General features: G+C 46.6%; 1 protein-coding gene across 1 annotated transcript in view; it reads right to left on the minus strand.

The window, feature by feature from the left end:
• grid1a (glutamate receptor, ionotropic, delta 1a) overlaps positions 1-27,827 on the minus strand; it is a 233,965-nt gene that overhangs the window by 195,111 nt on the left and 11,027 nt on the right. The gene's annotated exons all lie outside the window — the stretch shown is intronic.

The raw sequence follows: 27,827 nt of genomic DNA on the forward strand, positions 1-27,827 counted from the left end.
TTCAGAAACAATTAAATTCAATAAAGCGGAACAGATTAAATAAGAAACAAGCAGTGCCAATAAGCAGGGGTGTCGTCAGCGCTGAATTCGGACGGAAGGAAGGCCGAGAGGTTCGGACAGACAGAACAATGTGATCTGCCTGTAGTGTGCCCCAGGGACCCCCTGAGGAGCCCTCTATTTATCTGCAGATTCATCTGAAAGCGCCTGACTGCAAATAAATAACTCCACTGGGCCTCCTGCCAATATTCACAATGCAGAGGATGTGCTGAAGACTGCAGCTTAATGAGAGAGACCATACAGAGCAAAGACTCTCTCTCTCTCTCTCTCTCTCTCACACACACACACACACGCGCACGCACACACACACACACACACACACACACACACACACACACAAGGGGAAACTACAGGGAAGAGTTGAGGTCATTGTTTCGGAGGTTGTAAAGGCTAACAGAGAGATGGTGAGTGCGCTTTTTATGAACCTGCATGGTATCGACACCCTGTGAGAGGGACTGTGAGGGCACTCTTTCAGCATGAGTATCTGCAGACCACTGGTCCCAGTACAGGACATACTCTGCAGTCACAGTGAGGGATCAGACTCCAATCAGCCCGCTCCCCTGCCCCTCCCTGAGAGCGCTCACAGCATGTGTGAGAGGCAGGAAGGAGAGAGTGAGGGATGCACTCGGGCATGTCCTCCATCTTCCACAGGAAGCGAGCACACTGCCCACTGACAGCTGCTCCAAAGCCACATCCGTCTGCCCCTCCAACAGGCCGCTGACATCTGACCACAAACACAGCCTTATTCCGCCAAACGGGGGTCCTTCCTTTCCCAAAACGTACCCAAATTCACAACAAAAACAGCCTGCCAAGGCAATTCAGCATCGCTTTTCCCTAACTAAACAGAGACTGAATTTCTCTGAACATTTGGGCTTTATAGGTACACAGCCAGTGCAGCTACATTCCAGAAGTGCTCTTCACTCTTTATATAGCATTATTGTAATTGCATGGTAATTACATGGTAATAGTGTGGTAATTACATAGCAATATAGCAATTCCAGCTAGGTCCAGTGCACTGTTGACCCAGGTGCCCAGGAGCTCATTTGGCCCGTGCCCATGCTACACCCCTACAGAGCACTCCTCTTACTGTGTCTCTGAAGCACGGTGTGAGTGATCCACTGCTCATAACGTGCAGCGTAGGACAGACACTTCCTATGATTACAGATCCCAGCATCCTCTGCATGCTGGTGGCGACGCTTTGCTGATGCCAGTGCCGCTGTCTGCTGGTCTCATCTCTGTCTGACTGCAGCTATCCTCTCTCTCAGCTCAGTTCAGTGCTGGCCGCTTCTTCATGTCTTGAAGTGCAGATGAAGACAGAGGATGAGAGGGGGAGGAAGAGAACAGTGTCTGAAATGCCCGGCAAGAAAAGAAATACAGACGAAACAAACTGAGAGCAGCCAAGCGACTACTGCACATCCAGCTGCTCCACCATCGACCTGTGCCACGAAATCATAACCAGAAATTATGCTTAATTTTCATAATAACCATGATGTAGCTCACAGCAGAACATTATCACAGACCGATTGTGAGCTGCTCTCAGTTTAATCTCCTTCTTTTATCAGAACAAAAAGTGACAGATCCTAAAGACACTTCTAATAATGCCAACATGCTTTTAGTGTGTGGATAAAAAAGTCCTGTTCATGCTACAATAAACATGTTCTTGTGACATGGATGATAATCTGGGTGCATAAGGAGACACTCGTCTCCGTTTGTGGCACTGCTGGGAAGTACCCTCATATCGCTCTGACTCTGCACTCAGTTTGAGCCCTTTTTCAGTAATAGATGGCGATGTGTTTCAAAAGACATGGAAGTGGCTGAAACAGCAGGGGTCTGTTGAACAGGAGGCTGGTGAATTACTTTGCATCCTTGTGCTGCATCTGAGATGGAGAAACAGCAAAAGCTCTCTGGGACAATACCATCCACTCCAGGATAAGGAGGCCTGAAGAATCAGGAGTGGGGGGAGCATTCACTTCACACAATTGATCCGACTGAAGAAGCTGTTTGAACCGTTTCTCCAGCCTTTCCCATGTTACCCCTGTCTGTGAGCACACAGAGCCAATGTGCTCAGGTACCACAGGTCTGGAGCTACACCACCCAAGAGGAAAAGATCTTCCTGCAGCTCTGTCACCCACTCTGTCCAAAGACGCAGGGCGCAGTGGATACCACAGGCCCACAGGGCAGTTTGTTTCCCAGTGAAAAACAAACTTCGAGAAGACGAGGAAAAAGGGTGTTTATCATGCATCAAGGACACCAGATTCTTCAGCTCAAAGCCAGAAGAGTTTAAACACAGGTGTCCACCTAGCGCCCTGCTAAACGGCTATGCCTTCAGTAAATAGGCATCTTCATGCCTGTCTTTTGTGTCTGAGACCACAAGTAGTCAAGATCTCACTATAATAATCTATCATTCGATTCAAACCCTTGTAATCAAACTAATTATATTCTCCTTTTTTATTGCAACATATTATTCAAACCCATCCCTGGCATCCTGGTACACCTCGGCCCAAAATTCATTTACTTTTTTCTTTCCTTCACTTCCTAAGAAATTTTGTTTCACTTCCATTTCAGCCCGTGTGAAGAATGGGTCCCCAGACAGCTGCAGTAATGGGAGGCAAAGAGGAGCCTCAGGTCTCCAGTGATTGGAGGGGAGGGGAGGGGAGAGGAGGGGAGGGTGATGCCAATCGTACAGGGCCCAGACACGAGCCTCAGCCAGGGGGCACAAAGAGGAGCAATGCACCCTGGGAAAAGGCACATCACACCGCCACAGAGGCAAAGCTCCTAATGCTCGACTTAAGTGCTGAATTACCTTACGGGAACAGCCTGTCAATTGCAATCCAGCTCTTATTTAACCATGGCCCTCTGACATCACACACAGCAAATCTCCCCAAGGGGCAGTCTGCCTTATTCTCCCGAGTTCAAAGTCTTCATCACAGATTTGACTCCACACTGCCGTTTAAGACAGGTCACAGCAAACAGACTGACAATTTGGAAGCCCTGACAACCTGGAACCTCTTTTTTGTACAGCTGGCATGACGGACACAGATGTTTTCAGCTGTGTTGAAAACTTGTAAAAAATTTGCAATGTATGCTGTTGTACATCAACTGCAAGATTAGATCTACAAGATCTGGGGCACAGTCTTTTGTTCTCTCTCTCTCTGCCCTCCTTCCATCTCTCACATTGCCATCAGTAAACACAGACATGATTGGAGCGCAGCAGTAGGGGAGAGACAGTGTGTATGTGTGTGTGTGTGTGTGTGTGTGTGAGTATGAATGTGTGAGTATGAGTGTCTGTGCGTGCGTGTTGATCCAGAGAAGGGCACATCTGCAAAGGGGACCTTGGAGCTGTTATGACCAGCTGACTGTACAGGGCCTGGGCCCCCTGCCGAGCCTCTGTGAGCAGCAGCCCGCAGCAGGGAGCTGGCGGTGTTTACACAGCTCTGTATTTACACCGCGCTGGAGTGGACAGTAAGCACTTAGCTACAGTAAACACTGTGGGCAGAGTGCTGACCCGCCCCCTGGCAGCTGTGGCCCCGCCTCCTCTCCTGTGCTGGCCAATCCTAGAGCCCAAACTCCAGCCTCAGACACAGGGCAGGGGCTCATACAGAAAACACAGAGGCACCTTATTAAATCAAAGCGAAATAAACGCTGGCTTTTCCATGTGCTGCAGGGCGGCACTGTAACATCATGGTAAGGAGTGCTGGCTCACTTCCCCTCTGGGACAATGTTACTGTACCCTCAGGTAAGGTACTGAACACACAATTGCCTCAGTAAATATACAGCTGTATAAATGGATAAAACTGTAACCTAGGTAAGTCGGTCTGGATAAGAGACTGGATAAATGACAGTAATGTAATGACAAGATTCTTTCTTTAAGAAAACGGATGGAACAGTTGACAGCCTAGCAGGACAGAGGAGGGTAAGGGGAGGGGGGAACAGGGACAGAGGGGGACCTCACAGGGGTAACACACTTCATGCTTTCCCTGGATAAAATCACCGCCCTTCTCAGACAGCACATGATCAGCCTGTATCTCCTCCACACCCGTCACAGAAGGGAGGGAGTTCATCAGGAGTCTGTGGTCCCGGAGACGGCGGCGGTTTGTGTCAGAGCCATTACACTCTGGCTGCAGGGGCTGAAACCTCAGCCGCCCTCAGGGACGGCTGTGGTGAATGAAACGTTATGACAGCCGGGGGGGCGAACACACACGCGCACACGCGCACACGCACACACGCACACACGCACACACGCACACACGCACACACGCACACACGCACACACGCACACACGCACACACGCAGGCACACACACACACCAACCACACGCAGTAAAGAGTGAGAGAGCCTCGGGACCGTGTGTGTGTAACCCTCACAACATTCCCCACCTCCCAGCGAGAAAGCCCCCCCCACAGCACACATAAAATCCCACCCCCTACGAGTCGCACTCAGACCGCCTGAAGGGGGGGACCCCAGATGTTTGGGTGTGAAAGCAGCCCCTCCTGCCAGCAGCTGCAGAGGGATCAGCTGCCCTCTGTCTCAGATGCTGAACAATAATGACCCATACGGGGTCACGGCCGGACATGTTACCCAATAGCTCTAAACCGGTGGGAGGCTCGTTAGAATGCACGGTCGGCTCGCCTGGCGTGGGACCAGGGTGAAGCCACGGCGGAAACAGCCACGAGGCTGCGTTATAACACAGACCCCATCGCTCACATGCGGAAACCTCCGTCAGCTCCACCCCCTGCTGCTGCTGCTGCACCCGGACCTGCCGCCCCGCCCAGCTCTGTCCAACCCAGCCCTGAAGGGGAGAAATGTGTGACATAAACCAGGACCACAAGTAACACAAGAGGAACTTCTTCCAAGAATGCTGTTTTAGATTTCATTTAAAATGTATATCTACTGAAAATTGCAATTCATTTGATGTTTCCTGAAAACTGCCAAATGGAACTTTAGATTGGAGAAACACTGGGAAAATGTTCACTTGGACATCAATACATCCATACCAAGCACACATCAATACACCTAAACCAAGCAACCATCAACATATCAATACCGAGTACATATCAATACATCTACACTAAGCAACCATCAATACCAAGTACATATCAATACATCCATACCGAGTACATATCAATACATCTACACTAAGCAATCATCAACACATCAATACCAAGTACATATCAATACATCCATACCAAGCACATATCAATACATCAAGACAAAGCATAGTTTAATAAATATAACTAAGCATCTGAATAAAACATGTTTTATGTCTTTACACGTCTTATATCAAGTATACATGTAAATGTAAATGACAATCAACTAGTTATAAAAAGTTATGTCACATGGGTCTTTTCCTCATACATCCACACACTCAACCACGCTCAGACCACACCCACTCCCCTACATACACACATATGCACACGCACACGCACACACGCACACACGCACACACGCACACACGCACACACGCACACACGCACACACACACGCTGAATTCCTCTCGCCTTGCCACTCACATGTGATAGCTGCTGCTCGACTGCCCTGGAACCCTACAGAGGCATCCTTCCTTCAGGAAAACCGCAGCCAATTGCATTTACCAGAAGCTGAGCTCCATCGCTATGGGAGGGGGGTGGCATTGCATGTTTTCTATGGCTCCCCCACCACCCCCCCACCTCGAAGATCTTCCCTCCAGGAGCCCCCTTTGGTCTGGCGGCCACCCCACGGCCAGGCATCAGTGAGCAAGCAATCACAGCCACCGCAGCCGAAGCCAAAGCCAGCCTCCATAGGTCAGGCACTTGACCAATATTTATTTCCCACTTAAACTTTACAGCTCGGAGCTGCGGGATTATTGCCTTCTGATGTTTCTCTGATCCAGCCCATTACTCCATCAGATGACTGAGAGCAGTCCCTGGCTCTTCCTGGCGTGTGCGTGCGTGCGCGTGTGTGTGTGTGTGTGTGTGTGTGTGCGTGTGTGTGTGTGTGTATGTGTATGTGTGTGTGTGCGTGTGTGTGTGTGTGTGCGAGAATGTGTGTGTGTGTGTGTGTGTGAGTGTGTGTGAGGAGGACAGAGGGAGGTACAGGGCATGGAATCCCTGCTTGCTCTTGTTTCCTACCAGAATCTCACTTTACAGAGGGATGTCACACCTTTCCTCACAAACATGCTGACATCCAACAGGACTAGCACACAGGAGCAATCCATGCACATTTTTATATACTTCTGAAACCCGCCTGAACTCCGTGTGACACTACAGCGCTAATCAGCTCGTGTGCGCTCTAGACTGCCTTGGAGGGATTCCTGGATTGGCCTGGGTCCATTGTCCCAGGCGTGCTACAGACAGTTATAATGAGATGCATCTCACTCGGTTCAGCTCACTGCTCTGTGCTGGGGAGAAATTATTGAGGAAGGATGACTAATTTCTTGTCTTGTAATAATAATGTCATGCCTGGTGGGAGTAAAATGTCAGCCGCAGTCTGCGCCATCATTGCTTTTTAACGCAGGTCAGCCTCTTTGCTTTGAAAGCCGTCACAGTCTCTGCTGTGACAGGACAATTCCTTCGGAATGCCGTCACACTCTCTGCTGTGATAGGACGATTCCTTTGGAATTTTGTTACAGTCTCTGCTGTGATAGGACGATTCCTTTGGGACGTTGTCACAGCCTCTGCTGTGATAGGACGATTCCTTTGGAATGTCGTCACAGCCTCTGCTGTGATAGGATGCTTCCTCTGTGCTCCCAGGTGACTGGGAGACCTGCAGTAACTGCTCTTATTGCCGTTTATGGCATGTCATCTATGTTTGCATGGAATTCATTTCCCCATAAAAATGCTGACTGGCAGCGTTCTCAAAAAAAATACAGCTGTTTTATATCCTGTTAGCCTTGCTATAAATTAGGAAACAACAACAACAAACATTTTGTAGACCTTTGAAGACGTCTGGATTCTTCTGAAGCTGTAGACCATAAACGCATGATTCATCTTCCACTTTTAATAGCTTTAATTAACAGAAATTAAAATGGAGTTATTTGAAATTATACAAGATCTTCTTTGAAAAAGGGATACCACTGCAGCACTTGCACTAAGACAGCTTGCACTCAGATGAGGGAACGAGGATTTCTGCATTAGAAAGAGCACTTAATCAAAAATCCACGTGTATAAAACCAGTATATACATATATATAAAGTCTACTGTGAATGCATGAAGGCAATATGTGTCAGGTGTGCTCACTCATCATATCTATAAAAATACATTCCGACTCATTGAGCAAACACAATGCAGCATTAAGCATCATGGCTGACCCTTCCACCAGGTCAGGACCAGCTGTGCCTCCCGCTGTGCCACTCGCAGGACTGAGCTGTGAATGAGGAAAAGGTGAAGCTGTCACGCAGGGGAGACTTATCGCCCCGTTCTGATTCCCATCTCAGACCTCCCAGATGAACACTCTCTGTGTGGAGCAGCAACAAGAGGAAACCCAGCTGAAGGTTCTGTGAAACATGTCCTCATAAATAGCAAATCTGTGGGGACTGGGTCCATCTCTTCTGTGCTATAATCGCTGGGCTTTGCGCTGATACTGACTGAACTGACTTAGAGATAAGAAACAGGATACGATCAGAGATACAGGAAATCTGACATTTCAGTCAGAACAGATGTATGATCTGGCAACCGACTCAATGGACATGAATTCCTCTTCCCTGCAATGACACATCTATTTCCGCTCTTTACAGTCTATATTAGACCAAGGAAAGCAGGATGTTTTAAATACCCTTGAGGAGAGCACTCTAATGGACCATATAACTAGAGAAAGATGAGAGACACTTTCTACCTGTATTATTGATTCTCTCCGAGAAGCCACAGCTCTGAGGCCTAATGATTATTTTGAAGCCGCCTTGGAAAAGGTCGTTCTTTTAAATGTCATGCTGTGCTTCACCCATACTGCGTATTTAGGGTTGACACAGAAGGGGGGAATTGTGTGTCACGGGAGGGACAGAGACCAACGCAGTGCAGCTTTAAGAGAAAATGCTTCCTCCTTCCGGTGACACTCAAACCACACTCAAAACGAAAAAAAAAAGCTCGTTTTTCAGCTTACGTGAGACGGTGAAGCAGAAGAGGTCTCCCACAGCGATGCACCACAGCATTCACTGCGGCTAAACCCAGCTCACATACCGCTTTCCCGCGTCACACATGCAGACACCGCTGTGCCATCACTGTGGTGATGCTGCAGGCCACTGTTCTGAAAGCGTAACACCCCCGCCCCACCATAGCCAGCTGGAGAGAGGGCCCATGCAAGAGAAAATTTAGAGTGCAACTTTTTCACTTCAGTCTCTAAAAGGGCTTTTTTCAAGTGTGTATCACTTTCAAAACTTAGGATGCAGTCGCTTTCATACTCTTCTTAGACTCCATAATCAGCTCTCAAGAGTTTTGTGTTTACAAAGGAATCATGGTGACAATAACATCCATATAGCCATACAGACTCCCTCACATCTGAGAGACAGGATGAAAGAGCTGGAAGAATCCAGGCCTGCTGAAAGCAGGTTAATCCCTGTAAACATAGGCCTCGCTCGGGTTGTGAGCTGCACAGCTGAGAGTCAATGGAGAGAGCAGATGACCCACAATCACAGGAAAGTACCCTGATCTGCTACACTTGAAAGCAGGATGGAGAGCAGAGAGGAGGGAAGACCTGCTCTCACGGGTGCGTAAGAAGGGTCATGACTCCTTAAGAGATCTGGCTGATTCTAACCTTATGATGGGTAAGAAGAAAAGGCCACTTCAGGATATGTGAGGATACTGGGGGAACCCGGGGGGGGGGGGGGGGGGGGCGTGAGGGTGAGGGCCGGTCCTTTAATGACAGAGGAATAAGCCAGCAGCATGCTGTCCTTTAAAGCCCTTAGGTGAGGGTCTGGGGCAGTGCGATAGCCTCAGCCAGGTGCGTGGGCCAAATCAATACAGAGCAACAGGCCAAAGCAAATCAGGCAGCTTCAAAGCAGGGCACTATAATCTGTTGCAGGGGCTGGCTTCTTTCTGTTACTGTGAACCAGCTCTCCTCACGACCACTTTACTCTAACAGCAAATTGTCTCTGTTTTATTGATTACGCTGATTTAAGGCGCTGCCTTAATCTTACTGCTCCCGCTGCTGTCTACACTGCAGTAATGTTCACTCCTAAACAGAGCCATCACACAACATCCCTGCATGCTGTGTGCGTGTGTGTGTGTGTGTGTGTGTGTGTGTGTGTGTGTGTGTGTGTGTGTGTGTGTGAGTGCGTGTGTGTGAGTGCATGTGCATGTCTAGGGGTGTGTGTGTGTGTGTGTGTGTGTGAGTGCGTGTGTATCGTGTTTATGTGGCTAAAGGCTTTAAAAACACCCCTGCTCTGAAAGTGTCCTGAAAGAATCCTTCCGCACATCAGTGGGAGGAGGATACAGGGAGAAATCACTGATGTTGTTTTACCTGTTACCTGCGGGAGTATACTAATCCTGTCAGCTGACCTGAGAGCACAGGGCCGGCCAGCATGGCCCACCGATCCAGGATAAACACACACACAACTGCGCACGGTCAATACATTTACATTTACATTTACATTTATTCATTTAGCAGACGCTTTTATCCAAAGCGACTTACATAGGTTACAGTTCTTTACAATGTTATCCATTTATACAGCTGGATATTTACTGAGGCAATTGTAGGTTAAGTACCTTGCCCAAGGGTACAGCAGCAGTGTCTCAGCGGGGATCGAACCGGCAACCTTTCGGTTACGAGTCCTGCTCCTTAACCACTATGCTACACTGCCGCCCATATACGCCTCTCAGAGGATCACACACACCACTGAGTTTCCACCCGCTGCCCCGCATCAGCTAACAGCTCCGTCTCAGCAACAAACACACACAGTTTCAGACTGCAGCCTTCAAACCAGTCATTACACTCATATTCTCAAACATTTGGATTTGCATGCAGATCTGATCAGTCATGTACTTTAACATGTTTTAGTATGATTCCAAATCAGACATACTGAATCATGTATAATACAGTGGATATAAAAAGTCTACACACCCTTATGAAACTGCAAGTTTTTGAAATGTAAAGACAGAAATAACAACAACATAAATGTCAGACTTTTTCCATCTGTAATGTGAGCTTCCAACGACCAAAAAATCTGCAATTTCATAAGGGTATGTAGACATTTTACATCCACTGTAAGACATTTCTGTAGTATGTCTTGAAATAAGATGTCACTGCGAGTCACGGGAGGCAGAGGAAGCCTGTGTACTCCATCCAGGTCAGCAGCCCACAGGCTTCAAGGTGCTGATGGATTCTGTCAACACCCTGCAGCTTGTTGTTCTAATTTGGTCTCGGAGAGAACACTGTCACAGGAGCTCTCTAAATCATACTGCCATTTCTCACCATGACTGCTCCTCTTTTATTACTAAGCCAATGCCGTGTATTAAGAGCTTTGAGCGGAGGTATCGATACAAGGAGGCCTGATCGATCCCCATCAGTCACCAGCAGGGCTCGGGTTCAGAACTGTGCCTCCCTGCAACCCTCTAACGATGGGGGCAGCTGAACGTGGACAGCCTCACAGGGGGCATCTCCCTGTCTGTTGCTTGTGTAACCCACCATGTGTAAGTACACAGAAGTCACTATATAGGAACACAGCAACTACCCAGTAAACTATTGAGTAAATACAAAGGTACTAGAGCCATTAAAGAAGGACCCAAGACAGCTGTGGCATCTTCTTGACAACCATTTCATTTACAGTAATGTGAGTACTAGGAGACAATGATGTGGAGAGCTCTGATTGGAGCTCTGAGTCCTGTTCAGCTGATGTGGAGAGCTCTGATTGGAGCTCTGAGTCCTGTTCAGCCAATATGGAGAGATCTGATTGGAGCTCTGAGCCCTGTTCATTTGTTCATTTGTTCATTTGTACACCTGTAGCGGGCCTTGCCCTATCAGGAAGGAAGCTAGAATACCTCAGTAATGACCATGTGCCAAATCTGTCCGACAGAGCAGTTTTCAGTTTTGGGTGATAAAATAACGTGCAGACATGTTTTTTTCTTTCAGCAAGATTAAATGCTCTCACTTTACATTAATTCAGAGGGAATTTGCATATCATCAGAGAAATTAGAAGCAGGACAATCAATACCAAGTGCAGCACCTGTTCTGATCTTAGAGCATCTCTCTGTGAAGGAAAGCTGAACATGCCACAGAGCGTAGTCCTGTCTCCACAGAGCTGATTGGTCTGTATTTCCCTTCACCTAGCAACTGAGGAAAACCCAGAGAGGTGATCTCTCATCCAGTTAATGACTTGTTACCCAATTAATAGTTTTACAGATATGGCGCACACCAGGGGTTTAGCTTTAATTTGATTCTCGTCTTAAAACGAGATTTTGCTCTTATTTATGTACCTAACTGTTAATCCCCTCAGTAGAGACACTGGAGAGAAATCAGGATGTCAGTCAGCTCTTGATAATGTGTATGACAGTCCACCATTTCCATGCTTACTCTCCTCTCCTCCCCACTCCATTCAGCGAAAGGAGAAGAAATCAAAGATTGCGTTTTGTTTACATTGCAGATGGCACGTAGGATTTTCATTGATGAAAAACATCAGTGAAACAAAGCAGATATTATTAGAAAGTGCTCGTACAGGCATTTTGTACACCGATGTATATGCTGGAAGTAAAATCACATGCTTGTGTCAGAGAATCAGAAAAATGTGCGGCCACCTGGCTTGCTTCAGCTATAAGTACATGGACAGTCTCCAAAGGGGCTTCATGTGCAGTTTCGTGGAGGGGCGAGCCAGGTCAGCATGCTTCCACGTCCTGAATGTAGAGGAGCTGAATGAGACAAAGTACTCTGTACTTACATTAACAAGGCTAAGATGCTACACGTTTTGTTTTTTGTTGTGTATATATGTAGGTACTGTCTGACTTGGGATTTCAGAAAGAGAGTAACATTTGATTAAAATCATTAGTGAGGGCTAAAGACAAAGCACATTTCAATCAGAGCCTGAAACCCTGAACTGTGGTCTTTCGCTCCGCGTCTGACAGCCATTGGAGAAACACAGACAGAGCAAATAATGTGTGTCGACTGACAAATAAGGCTGGTGAGTAAGTGACTGTAAGACGCTGCGGCTGCCGGGTACAGGGGTGGAACTGCTAATATCCGCACAGCATGACTCATTCAGAGCGAGCAGCTACAGCATATAGACCCTGTTCCCTGCTCTCACTCACCTGCCCCCTGCGCTCACTCACACACACACACACGCACAAACACACACACACACTCACATGCACACACACACACACACACACTCACATGCACGCGCACACACACTCACACACACGTATGTGCACACACATGCACACACACTCACATGCATGCACACACATACACACGCACACGCACAAACACACACACACACTCACATGCACACACACACACTCACATGCACGCGCACACACACTCACACACACGTATGTGCACACACATGCACACACACTCACATGCATGCGCACACACACACACGCACACGCACACACACACACAGGTACACACACAGAGGTATACACACATTGATTATTCGGGTGGTGTGTTAGCAAGGACTCAGGGACCCCACTACAATAGCACAGAAATAAGAACATCATGTCCAGGACATAGCAGAGTGTCTCCCAATGCAGCTTCTAAAGGAGCACATCTGACTGGTGCAACTCAGAGCGGCATGTTGCCTCGCTGTGCTGCATTGGAAAGATAATGTTAACTAAGCCACATCTCTGCTGAGAACTGCTTTCAAGATAAAAGCCTGACGCCTGACTTTGTGTCTCTATATGCATTCAGGTCCACTGCACTGCAAACTTTGAATAGAGATTCTTCAGCAGAAGACAAATTGCGTTTCCACCTGTAATGTAGCAGGAGCTTAATTACAGCACTGTACCATATCTGAAATTTATGTGTGATGCAGCGGGTAGAAGAGCACAGGTTCACACATGACTGAGTCCTCCAATATTCCGAGACGGACAGTGCAGCTTTGGGCTGCAGGATTACACAGGAAGACCATGTGACTAGCAATTTATCACGTATCTTATTCTGCATATGTAAAACCACTAAAACATCAAGACATGTAAATACTGAGCAATCAAAAAAGTCACAGTTAGCAAAAATTAAGGACAGGTCATACATTTCATAGAAGAATATGAGCAATTGTGCCACGCGATGGTAATAGGAACAGATGTTGTAACTTGACAAGGAATGGCAGGCTTAAAAGCATTGATTATAGGAACACTGGGTAAGAACGTGCATAAACAAGCTCCATCTCATGACTAAAATGTGATTATGGACCACAGGATGCAGCCCGTGTGCACAGACCTCAGACAGCAGACAAGAACGTTCTCATTCACACTGTCAGTATTTTTTCGAGGTAAGGACATTTAGACCCATGTTCACTGCAAAAGTGTGTAATCAATCTTGTATTTCGCAGGAAACCAGAACAATGTCAGCTTCAGGAGTGATGTGTTCATTGTGTCAAAGAGCGCAGCACAGCAGTCCAACCTAAAGTAGATGCAATAAAACATGAATCAACTCTGCATACATAAATGTCAGAGATGCGTATTAGCATGCAATGTTTCCATTTTGAGATACGCTTCCAGACATGCAAGCCCAGCCAAAATTATATTTAACTCAATGGATATGACTGCACTCTGAATTTTAACAAAGCATCAAGGCGCCAAGCAGGAAGACAGACTCCTGAGTACAGAGAACCCAGGCGATAAAGAAGACGTCTGAAAGGGCACTTCTGATCCAACCCGACAGCACGCACACCGGAGGCGGAGTTTCAGCGTGGCAGGAAATACCAGCAGGCTGCATCACCAGCCCTGCTCTGCACAACCACAGGCTGGGGGCGGGGCCACGGCGATCAGACAAACAGGAAGCTGGGTAGCAGAGCAGGGTAACGTGTCAAACTCAATTCCTGAAGCGCTAGATCCAGAGCGCAGTGTGGGGAGTTATCTAACCTCTGCACTTGAGGAAAACAGTTGCTGTAGTTATAGACTACTTTTCAGCAGAGCCTAAAGAATGGAATATAGAAATCTGATTTACAAAAAATGGAAACAAACACAAAAACTCCTTCCCAGCTGACTGATCACATAGGCTAAGCAAACACAGCATATGAGACGGGAAGCTATGACCTCCACATCCTCGACCTCCACACCCTCGACCTCCACACCCTCGACCTCCACACCCTCGACCTCCACACCCTCGACCTCCACACCCTCGACCTCCACTTATCACAGCCACCTGTGTCTGCACAGGTCAACCATACAAAACAACACAAAAGCAAAGAAAGATGACTGCATTTCTACAAAAAGGCAAATCCCAGCCTAAAACATGACAGAGGGTGAACACAAGCCCACCCATCTGAAGACCAGCAGAACTCCTCTGGCCTGCAGACAGCAGGTCAGCCCCACCCTGGACCTTTACCTGCTCTCCTTTACCTTTAAAAACAGTCCCATAAGCACAACAACAGTCAGACTCGTGCTGTGGAAAAGCAGGCCACAGAAGCATCGATTCTGTGTTTCCACAATGCTGGGACTCACAGCCGCATTAATTACCACACTATCAAGCATCTCAAAGCGGTGTTACACCAAACAACAGCAGCAGGTTAGGATTAGGGCCAAATATCCCCTCAGTGTCAACTCTCTCAAACAAAACACCCATATAAAAAAGAATAATAAAACGGCTGCCAAGTCTAAGTCCCCAGCATCTGCACGCTAAGCCAAGCGAGTTTCACACTCACACCACCCAGCCAGTGGGTAGGGACTCCTCCGATCCTGCAGGGAGGGAACTGCCTGAGGCTGTTCAACTGACCTGCAGCATGTGTCAAACACACTTAAAAAAGGAAGAGAAAGTGTGTGTGTGTGCGTGTGCGTGTGCTTTGTGTGTGACACCTTAACGCACTCCATGGTCAGGGAACTGGATCAGTCACTACAAGTCAAACCCTGTTTCAAGCACTGCTTCTGTGATCTTGAAAAAGGTATTTATCTTCCATAACAGCATTAAAATGGATAATATGCAGAATGGAAATGAAGCGCATGGTGCTGCTTGGGCCCAGCTGCTGCTGGTGTGGGTGTGGGTGCGGGTGCGGGTGTGGGTGTGGGTTAGGGTGTGGGTGTGGGTGTGGGTGCGGGTGTGGGTTAGGGTGATGTAAAGCTGCTCTGACTGTAAACAGGACTGAGGTGACAGGGGTAGGGGACACGTCTGTGACCCGGTCTCGGCCCGAGGCCCTGCTCCCCTCTTCGCTGGGCTGGCACTGAGGTGACAGGGGTAGGGGACATGTCTGTGACCCGGTCTTGGCCCGAGGCCCTGCTCCCCTCTCCGCTGGGCCAGCACTGGAGATGCAGGACTGACAACTGAGCAAAGATCCCAAACGCAAACCCAACCCCAAACAAACCCGCCATCCACCCTCACGCACCTCTGAGAAACTCAACATTCCTTAAACCATCTCCATTCTGACACTTTTCTTTCACCCATGGTCACTGATTATGTAAACTCCTTTCTTTAACATGACTATGGTTTCCATATGCTTCATCCTCTGAATATTTCAGCATTGTGCTTCCTTTGCCCAGATGCTTCATGTTTCAGGAATCAGGAATGGTTCAAATTCTGTCTTGAGTTTTCTAAAACATTCATCAAACAGGCCACCATCACTCCTATTCCCAGCTACAAGACACAGAATCCCTCCTCTTCCCCATTTCCTTGGCCACACCCACAGAGGCCAGTCTTCTGAGAACGCCGCCAGGGGAGGCTGTAATGAGGGAAATTTCCACAGGAAGAGGCGTGTGCTGATACAGATGTCACATGACACTCCCCCTCGTGGTGTACCCACGGGTCCCTGAGAGTGCCGGAGTCACAGCAGCACTGAGAGTGAAAGAGGCATGCCCAGAGGGGACGACCCAAATGCAGCGCCTGTCAGGAGAGACTGCCCTCTGACTGTCTGCTCCGCAGAGCGACTCACACATTATCCTTTTCATTATTCCGGTTTGTCGGATCATTTGCAAGTCAGAGCCCCGCTGGGGAGGGTAATTGCGATTAAATGAAATTGCTCTAATGGGGCAGTCAGTGCACAGGTCAGGCTTTAGGAAAAGCTCTCAGTCAGTGCAACCTCAGGATAGCTCTGCCTCCTGACCCCAGTCAGTGCAAAGACTTCAAGGCACGCAAATCAATTATATCACAGCGCTGCTCCTCGCTCTATGCTAATGAAGCATCCGGTCAGCCTGGTCTGCCACGCTCTGAGCTGTGCCCAACCATCCACACTTCCAGCCACACATGAGGTCCCGCAAAGAGCATGAGACTAATCGTCTGAAAGTTCTGCTTTTGGCCAAAACATGTGATCCGTGACATGGCATGACCCAGACACACATTCACCAATAGAAAATGAGCTGTGCTGCGATGCCAAGTATCTTTGTGGCATGAAGGCATTTTAGCGATGTTTTCATGAATGTCTTTCCCTGACAGAGAGCAGGTCCACTGAACCTCCATGCCAACATGGGGCAGAGTAGAGTGTGGCCCCATGTCTGGTGTTTCTATTTCTATAATCTTGATATATTCCATATAAACACAAACCCCTGCAAGTAATGAGAGGTTGAAAGGTTGCCTGTAAATCACCTCTAGAGTTAGGGTTAGGGTTAGGGTCTAGAGTTAGCTCACATCTACAGACTAGGATGAAAGCCGTCCAGATCTCCATCTAACTGACAACTGAAGTGACCTCCTACATTGAGTTTTCTCCTTAGAACCAGGTAACTCTAGATGCCTCGAAGATTGATGCAGTTTTTATATTTAATGCAAGGACTTGTGAAAAAAGAAAAGAAATCAGCATGTTTTTTTCATAATTGTATGTGTAATTAAAGATGTCATACTGCTGAAGAGACAGTGCCCTTGGGCTTCCATTGTACACAGTCAGTTAAAGACCTTGGTGTTGTGATGGAGTTATTTCTGCAAACAGCACTCAGCCATAAAATGTGCCACCACAGTGCAACAGGCAGAGAGCTGAGGGGTTCAGTCAAGGACAGTTTCTCTGTTTAAGACAAGAGGAGAAACTGAGCCCTCAGTTGTTCTTTATACAGGTAATCGGGTGCCCATTTCCAGCAGGGTACTCCTGTAGCGGGGGTTTCTGCTGCAGCGGGTATGTTGTGAGGAACAGTATGCTGCTTATCAGTGAAATAAGATCAGTCCACAGTTTAGTGATGTCAGTGCTGGCTCCCGAGTGGCTCAGTCAGCAGGAGAGCAAAGTCCCTCAGTGACCAGCCCATCCATAGCCAGCATGTGTGCGCTGTGGTGCATTGTGGGGTTTGCAGTGCGAAAAATAGCCCTCAGCTGAATGTGCAGACAGGAGGAGTGAACTCAGCTCGCTTCAGAGCTGCTGTGGGGGCAGAGAGGAGGAGTGAAGGGGTGAGTGTGTCATGCAATGGACCATTCCAGAATTGGCTGAATGGGGGGGGGGGGGGGGATTTTAAAAAGATATGTCAATGTTAAGAGGTAAGTCAAATAGTGAGACAAAACTGTGGCTTTTTTGTAGGTACACATCCTTGTAATATTTTATAATGCACTCTGCATATAAACTCTTAATAACGCATTAATACATGAATATGTGTTAGTAAATGTGTTACTAACTAGGTATGAATAGATTTGATCTGGGAGGAATTACAGAAACAAAACATTAAAGTGCTGTGTTGCATGTAAAATCTCAGCAGATCATTATTAAACATGAATGATGAATCCAGTAAGATTAAAGGAGTGTTATGAGAGGCATCAGCCTTACGAAGTCCATTATGTGGCTTCTGTACACGGCAGTGTCACAAACTCAGAACATACAATTACAAAGCCATCAGCACAGACAGCTACCATGGCACACTTAGCAAGCACTCTGTGATCACTTACTCTGCAGTAATTATCGTTCAGAACTCCATTCAAACCTTCAGTGTAACGCAAGCTTTTTGTACGAGGACAGATCAATGCATTCACAGCAGAACATCCTCAGAATCTGCGGGGAACAGAACGATTATACCTCAGTGTAATTTCACATAGCGGCGTATTCATTCTGAATTCTCAGCCCCACGAGAGACAAAGGCCTCACAGTAAATCTTTGCAGACGGATACAGATTTGCAGAAAGCACTCCCTGCGACTGCTGCTCTTGGCCGTTCTGGTGTTCCAGGTTCTTCCAGGAGTTTCAGTGCCAGAGCAGTTCAGTTTAATAATCTCCACTAATCACTCTTCTTTGTTTTGTGTTGAAATTATATCAGCCGGCTGTTCCAGTCTGTCCTCTTCACTGTTTGAATGGGACATCATATCCCTGCACAGTCCCCTGCACCACCCCCACCCGCTCCACCAAATGCCACAACACCCCAACCGCAACTCCCCTCAACACACATGCACGCACACAAACACATACACATGCATGCATGCATGCACGCACGCACGCACACGCACGCACACGCGCACACACACGCTCTCACACACAGGCACGTACACACACACAAACACATACACACGCACGCACACACACACATACACGAAACGTCTGAGTGGTGCAGTACAGGCTTTTTGCAACAGGTGGAGATTGCACAGATGTATCACAGTGAGAGCCACTGCAAGACCAGCCACCCACTGTTTCACAGAGGAAAACAGCCCACTCTCCAGGCCTCTGCAGACAAAACAAATTAAAAATGTATACATTAAGCTGCCATCTCCATATTCAGGTCTTTGCTAACAGTTGGCACAACCACCCCCCATTGTCATATTTCAATGAACTTCCAGCTAGCCAAATTAATGTGCTATTCATGTCCAGATGGCCACGACTGAAGTGGATTATTGATACAAGATTTTTTTTCACTTTCGCTTTGTTTTTCATGAAGAAAGTATTAAATCAGGACTCAAAAGGCTGTCAGTCAGCTGAGACATGTTTACGGTGGTTGTTGGCTGGGTTTGTTTTTTTGTTCTTTTTTTTCTCTCTTGTTTTCTTAGCAGAACTGAGAGCCTCAGCTGTGGCCACACTGAGCAACGCAGAGGATCCTCAAAGCGAGGAGGTGAGAGGGAGAGAGTGGGGGGCGGGGGGAGGGGGGGGGGGCGCAGGGTCAATGGACCTTTTCAGTTCATTAATCTTCAGAAACGCGAGGCTGTGACAGGATTTAATTGATGGGAATAGTTGCTCTGAGGACTTGTTTTGCTGGCAGCGTTTAAAGTGTCTCTGTGGAGGAAACTCCTCTCCAAAATTCCCCTCTTCCTCCAGGTCACACCAGCTCACCCCCCCTCTCTGCCTCCCAGCTTCTGTGACCTCCACAGAGGCACACAGGGGATGAATGCATTATCATTTAGACATCAATACAGAACTCAGATGATTTTTTGAGTTTCTTATTCTCTGAAATATCACAATATTGCACACTATTTTTAAACAGGAATTGTTTGCACACCCACCCCTCCTGTACATGGTCTGCTCTGCTCCTCAGGTGGTTTTAATTCCCCTAACAATTTCACCAGCAATCAGTGTCCTTTCTAATCCAGTAATCAAGTCACAATGCATGTATAACAATGTATTACATTTTACGCATAAACCCAGCATGCACATATGCATAGTACAGTCTTGAACATGTTGACATTATTGTATCTACTGTATATTGTATATTGTATTGTATTGTAGCAATGCTATTTTACTCTCTTTATGACATCACAATGACAGTGGCCCATATGTGAAAGGACAGACGTAAGCATATGGATATCAAGAGGGCTCATTTTTTTTTTTTTTTTTTTGATATGCATAATTACAATATACCAGAATGACATGTGACATAAAGTAGAGACTATGGTCATTATGGGCAATCAGTCCGCCACCCCACACAGAGAGACGTTAAATCCCACTCTGGACCAGAGAGAAAGTTCTGTGGCAGAACCATTTGGTGCAAAACATGCTTTTGCATGCCATGGTAATGAAAGAGTCCACAAAGGAAGCGTTGCGATGCCACTGCATGTTACAGGGAATGTTCATTAGCAGACAGTACCACAGAGCAGCGCTCTGGAAGAGAATGTGCCTGCAGTGTGTAACGCAGTGAGAGCCTCTCTGACTCACTCCTCAGAGTGCGTAACTCTGCCACTTGCCCTCTCCCCCTCGCTGATGCTCCTTCATAATTCACAGCCATGTTTAATAGAGGGCTTAGAGCCGGCTGCAGACCTGGGGCTGCACCGCACTCCGCTCCGTATCTCCCGAAAGCACTCACTCCTGAGGGGTCACCACTGCACAGCTTAACTGCTCAGATGTGCACTTATTTGGAAAGTGGAAATTGCCTTGTTAAAAGCAATTATGCCTTAAATTATATTTTTAGATGACCAGCAAGAGTTTTGTCTGCTTGATATTACAGGTCACATATCCATAAAAAGGTGATGCTTTATTTAAAACTGTGAAACCTACTTTGATCATAGACATAATATCATTAATCTAATATAATAATATGACACTTACATGCTCAGTTGACATTTCTGAACACACAGTTTGAGTGGGGTACATTGAATTTCCTCCGTCAGAAGCCTACATGCTGTGCAGCTGTCTCGACAGCAGCTATCACGTTTCATCCACTGTGGCTCAGGCTGAGCCCGACTGCCCGGGTTCGAAACCGGCCACATCATCTGCTAACACCTACACACCCCTCACTGTAGTGCTGTCTGAGACACTGGCATGTGTTTATGTATGTGCTGCAAGTGGAAAAACAGGAATATCCAGCACTAACACCCTGTTATGTCCAGCAGAATGGATGAAAATGCTATCAGTTCTGCTGTGCAGCCCTCTGACCTCTGAGTCTCCGTCTCAGATACTACACTGTGAGGAGGCTGCTACTGGCCACCATAAGAAACCTCTCTATCATCCCCGCACTTATGAAGGGCAAAGCTGCATCATTTACTGATCAAAACGATATTTTCCTCTCCGAGGCAGAGAGAGGTGTCCCGGCCGCCCTCCGAGGCAGAGACAGGTGTCCCGGCCGCCCTCCGAGGCAGAGAGAGGTGTCCCGGCCGCCCTCCGAGGCAGAGAGAGGTGTCCCGGCCGCCCTCCGAGGCAGAGGGAGGTGTCCCGGCCGCGTCTGTTTCTGTGCACTGCATTTATGCTTTAATGGGATTTGCCACACGGCTCATTTTCCACTCCTCGTCCCTGGCCCTCAGACTGAATTCCCAGCAGCCAACGGGGCAGGTGGTGGGTAGTGAATTATACACGCTGCCCTCAAACCACTTCAGCCGCCTGAATCTGCCAGTGAACTCGCTCATCTCCCTCATTCACTGGGGCCAGCATGCAGAACACAGCAGCCACCCTCTCTTCCCAAACGCCAGCACCCCGCCTCAACTAATGCTACAAAATGTCAGACACATTGCAACTCCTTCCACCATGAAACAGGACAACCCTGAGATGCCCAATCGCATCTCAGCATCAGTGTGGCTGCACTGAACGCCACTGACTTTTGACTCAGCTGGTTTGCTCTGAATAGTAACATTATAATGTATTATACAGGATTGCTGCCAGTTTCCAGGACTGATCTGGGATCACACAGCCAGGAACACAGCTGTAGTTATACTGACCAGTGCTGCCATCACGTCCATGTGACTGATTTATGTGGAGAGGCAATAATGGGGGGCAGATAGGCACAGTCAGGGGTACTTGGGGGCAGTTCGGGGCTGTTGAGAGGTAATTTGTGAATTGAAAATATGTGGTCAGCACAGACCCTCAGGACAAACCCTCATTCCTAGATGCATCTCCCATTGCTGGCCTCTCTCCTCACTGCCATCTCGCTAAGAATAAAAACACCGTACGGATCGTAAATGACAGAAAACCAAGGAACTGAAGAGCACCGTGTGTGACAAAACAAGATCCAAACAGGGCAGAGGAAAGTACTGACAGAATCCCGGCCCATAAATCTTCATCATTTCCATTCAGTGGACACCTGCTAAATCTAGGCAAAAAACATGGTGGAATTCAGTCAACATTTGTCTTTAACTTTGACCAACAACATTGAAAATGCTTTTTTATCATTATGAACATGCTCGCACTTCTGGATTTGAGCACAAAATCTTGAGATTTTTGATGTGAATGTTTTTAATTGTTAATTTTAATGTTAATTGTTTGTCCTTTGAGAATGTGACAAAATGTGACAAAGAATAAAAAAAAAATCTGAGCCAGGCAGCGTACTCCAGTCCATTCCAGCTGAGAGGAGCACCGAGGGGGAAACAGCAAATGGAAGTTTTATAGAGTCCCTTTCAGGCCTCAGTGGGCTGTGGGTCTGAATAGCATTCCTCTCCCAGCCTGACCACCATCTGCATGGGAACGGCACCACACTGGGGCCTAGGCAACCCTGATACAGTCCAGCCCCGCTTCACAGTGCACGACCGGTGGGCACACACACACACACACGTGCGCACACACACACCCACGCGCACACACACACACGCGCACACACACACACACAGGCACACGCACACACACACCCGCGCGCACACACACACACCCGCGCACACACACACACACAGACACACAGACACACGCACACACACACACCCGCGCACACACACACACACACAGACACGCACACACGTGCGCACACACACACACACACGTGCGCGCACACACACACACACACACACACACGTGCGCACACACACACACACACGTGCGCACACACACACACACGTGCGCACACACACACACGCACACACACACACACGTGCGCACACACACACACACGTGTGCGCACACACACACACACACACGTGCGCGCGCACACACACACACACACACGTGCGCGCACACACACACACACGCAGACACACACACAGACGCAGACACACACACAGACACGCACACACACAGACACGCACACAAATGCTTACTGACATATGCATGGTAGTTCTCCTGACATTATACAGAATAGTTTCCATCTAAAGGATGACTCCATGTCTTGCCCTTGTAACTCATTCCCTCTGAATTCCCTTCCTGTCACCCTCTGAATTCCGTATAAAGCAAGACCTCCAACAACAGAGGCTGCTGCGTTTCCCCCACTATTAACACTGTGCTGCCTTAATTCCCATAGAGGCAAGGTTTCCATTTTACAGCCAGCAGTTTAACAGTTTAATCTTAGAGACAAAGCGAATGAGGTTCTGAATTTGCATAATTATAGAAAATATATATCTGTGAGTTTGAGACTGGGCAGTGAAATTCTGGGTTGTGACTCCTTGTTGTTTATCATGGTGGCATAGACTTCAAGATGGCCAAATAATGGATTAATGGAGAGACATACCAGATAATTAACTGGCTTTAGGCAGCAGGTAACGTTAATAAAATGATCTCTTGGGAATGTACAATGTAATGGTGTGGAGCATGGCTTTATAATTAAAATTTTCATTTATGCAGAATTATTGCATGAGAAATGCAATTAATACCACTGAAATGTATTAGCACATGTTAACATATACATATTATGATCTGCTGATGTGCATGGAGTAAGTGTCTGTGTTTAATGTGAGGTAGCTACACACATATTCATTTCCCATCGGAAACGCATTCAGGCATTAAAACATGACAGGAATGCATTAGGCTACAGCCCACCATACAGCTCAAACACATGAGTTATTTAAATGCATACCAAATGCAGCACAATATAGGGATAAACACTTAAAAAAAACCCACTTGCAATCTCAGAAAAAAATCATATTCCCAAAGTCCAGCTGTGACATGGATCATGTGAGGTTTGTCGTTTTCTCCTCTGTCAGATTAGCATTCATTTCCATAACACTGTATTTCCATGAAAATGCTATATTTAATGGAAACTATACATTTATTCACATTGTTTATAAAATCATTCCTCGTCCTGAAACCACATTTGAAAAACATGAGAACAGATTTAGAAACGGTCACTTGTGCAAACCAGGGTCTGCATCATGACTTAAACCCCACACACAAGCAGAGGCCTTTTTTATGCTCACACACACACACACACACACACACACACGCACACACACACACACACACACAACCTGCCACCTGAACCAGGGACCCCTGTGCTGTCTGAACTCATGAATGTTCCATCAAATGTGGAATCATTCAGTGATTTGCATTTAAGTCCATACTGCATGGGAAATTTTGGTTGGAAAACATTTTTCTTGTGTATTTTGTACTTTCCAACAGAACCTTTCCTGTGTTTCCTGCTCACTCTCGGCGGTCCTCCCAGTGCAGCCATCAGAAGGCAGCCTTTCAGCAGCTCATCCAGCAGGAGGGGGGCAAAGAAGGAGCAGGAGACAGGGGCCAAAGAAGGAGCAGGAGACAGGGGGCAAAGAAGGAGCAGGAGACAGGGAGCAAAGAAGGAGCAGGAGACAGGGGGCAAAGAAGGAGCAGGAGACAGGGGGCAAAGAAGGAGCAGGAGACAGGGGGCCAAAGAAGGAGCAGGAGACAGGGGGCCAAAGAAGGAGCAGGAGACAGGGGGCAAAGAAGGAGCAGGAGACAGGGGGCAAAGAAGGAGCAGGAGACAGGGGGCGCAGAAGCGCAAGGCCACAATCACCCCACATTCAGGCATCCATGTAAGGGAGCCCTGCACACAGACAGCTCTCTGTCGGAAACCCAAACGCTCACACCTGCTCTTACCAAAACACAGAGAGAACTGCTCTATGATGTCACCAAAACATCAGAGACACGTCATTCAAGAGCAGGAACAAGAGCAAAACGACTCGCTTCAGACCCACGACCCGCTTCCACGCCGGACCCGTGATCCGCTTCCGCACCGGACCCGCTACCCGCTTCCACACCGGACCCGCGACCCACTTCCATACCGGACCCGCTACCCGCTTCCACCAGACCGTAAGCATGCACTGTGCAAGTGCAAAAGATGAAGACACAAACAAATGAATGCTCTGAAATAAAGTTAGCCTTAAACATGCATTTTGGAAATAAGCGAATTCAATCCATAAAATAAAAGAAACAATTTTCCACTCTTCAAAAAAGAAAAGTATTCTTCAAAATATGAAAAATGCTGCACATACTTCTAAAACATCAGTATGTGTTTCTGACACAATGTGCCACAGGCCACAGCTGGGGTAAAACAATGTGCCACAGGCCACAGCTGGGGTAAAACAATGTGCCACAGGCCATAGCTGGGGTAAAACAATGTGCCACAGGCCATAGCTGGGGTAAAACGATGTGCCACAGGCCATAGCTGGGGTAAAACAATGTGCCACAGGCCATAGCTGGGGTAAAAGTGCCTTGGTTGTTGCTGCAGTCTTCTCTCTTTCATCTCTCAGGTAAGCTGACATACAGCATGTCACTGTGTGCCAATGGCTCCTTTACATAGACATATCACTAGTGTATCAAGCGTAGCCCTTGCAAGACTTCCCTGGTCAAAATGTGCAGCAAAGAAGCAACTTATCATAAAAATGGGTTATTCAATGCTTGTGCCATTTATTTATTTTAGCACTGTAGAGCTCTAAACGTAACCCTTATGGAACAGAGAACCATTAGTTAGACGCTGTGAATTCACATTTTCTGTGCAACAAAGGTGCACTCTTTCACCAAAGCAGTCAACACCTATGAGAGGAGTGGAAGAAACAGCTAATGAACAGCAGCTCTGCCTGGAGAGACGCGTCAATGGAAGGAGCTACTCACAGCACAGGGGCACACAGGCCTCCCATTCTACAGACACAAAGCAGCCTGAGCCACCGCTCCCACATGGATTCCAATATAATGGATGAGCAGGTGTCCTTAATGGGTTTATTAGGTAACATAATCATAAAAACCTCCTCTCCTGAAGGAGGCTGCAAATGCAACCTCAGAAATAACAAGTGCTAAAATGCAGGCCTCACCACCCCCACCCTGAGCCTGCAGTCAGGCCTGTCATTGGCCCGATCAGGCTGATGACTGCTATTTGCTGCTACAGCAGCTACAGAAACAGTCTGTGATTATGCTTCACACCACAGATTCCTGCAAACGTATCTCACCTTCACCAAGTCATGATCTGGGAGAGATAAACGGCCTTATTACAAGGAGTCCAATCAAAAAACAAAACACACTAAATCATTGATCATTTTGTTAGAAGCCATAAAAGGCATGATATTTATTTGCGTTTTTCCTTCCTTCTCTACACAGTGGATACATATGCATATGTATGTGGAATGTATTAGCATTATAACTGAATGTCACTGAATATTGATTTTCTCAGCTAAAATGGACATAATTTTGTTTTTATTTCTATTGTTATCTTAGACAGATACACAACATATCAGAGAGACCAATAAAAAGCTTTTTTTCTTTCTTAAAACCTACGAGTTTCTATGAAAGCAGAACATTTTTTTCTTCAACCCATGCTCATTTTTAATCAGAATAATGATTTCATTATTTTCATAATAATGTTTCATTTCATATTTTAAATCTCATGCAGCATTACCACAATGTAATATGTTCTGCCTTCATTTGTTGCATATCAAACATTGCCTCTGCATGTGTGTCAACACCATAATCAGAGCTAATATTATAATAATACAGGAGGCAGAAATTGCTGGCAGGCAATGATAATCATTTGAACCATTTGCTCTTTAATAATATTCTTTATTCATTTAGTTGAAGCCCTTATTCAGAGAGCCTTGAATATTGTACATTTTGCACTTAATGCATTTATACGGCTGCAGATGGTGGGGTTAACAGCAGCTTCAGTCCTGGCACTCAAACACTCCCTGTGTTCATACAAGTTCCAGCTGCACAGAAGCTACTGCAGACAACAGATAAAAAACTCTAAAAATGTCTTTAAATGCCAGCTCCTTCAAACATCGAAGTGCGACTCACCTTTAGAATGTCAACATGTTTTTTTTCTTTTTTTTTTTGCAGAGGTTTATTTTTTACATGGTGCCTTATAAAACATGCATTTAAAACAACTTTGCTGAAAGTTTAAGTGTGAATACAAGTTAAGAGACGGTTCATCTAAGGAAAAACTGGCTTGCAGAGTAACTGAAGTGTGGATAGAGGTCATTCTTCTGAACTAAGTGGATATCACTGCGACATTAACGTACAAATGCAATGTCAGATTTGAATGTAACTGTAAAGTAAGAAGAGCTATACTTGAGCCTGGGGTGTAATTGTAAAGCAAAAGGAGATAGACCAAAGAATTATGTCTAAATGCAAAGTAAGAAGAAGTATAGGGGAGATTTGAGAGCAATTATACAATAAGCAAGTAAAGGAGAGATTCCAGTATGCATATGAGATGACGACATTCATTAATACTACACATTTACACAGTAACAGTAAAAACCAGTGGAATTTGCATGGGTCGGTCACCTCTGTAGCCAGTATGCTCCTTTGGTTTAACATGATGTAACAATACTACTAATGCATACTAATCATACAATGTGAACATACTGCACTCCCATTCCACTCATTATAACAAACTATAATCATTTTTATAATTGTCTATGACTAAGAGCACACAGTTCAGATGCTGTAATGAGGCTTTCAAGAAGCATTCCGGATAGCATTTCCTGCTCAGCATAATCAGCTGGCCTTGCTGATAATCCCACAAACACCCCACAGGCAACAGCACCTCAACACAACAGCTGCGACTTCAGTGACTCTAAAGGATCTTCATAACATCAACAGTTTATGACAAGATTAAAAACATCCTAATTAATAGACCATTCAGTTTATGTTTGTATGATGAAAATGGCACATTTTGGTGTAAGAGATGCATTGAAATTAACATTCATCTCTAATTTATTGCAAGCATCTTTAGGGTATTTGGTT

This window comes from Megalops cyprinoides, chromosome 15 (genome assembly GCF_013368585.1).
Source record: "Megalops cyprinoides isolate fMegCyp1 chromosome 15, fMegCyp1.pri, whole genome shotgun sequence".
Lineage (NCBI taxonomy): Eukaryota > Metazoa > Chordata > Actinopteri > Elopiformes > Megalopidae > Megalops > Megalops cyprinoides.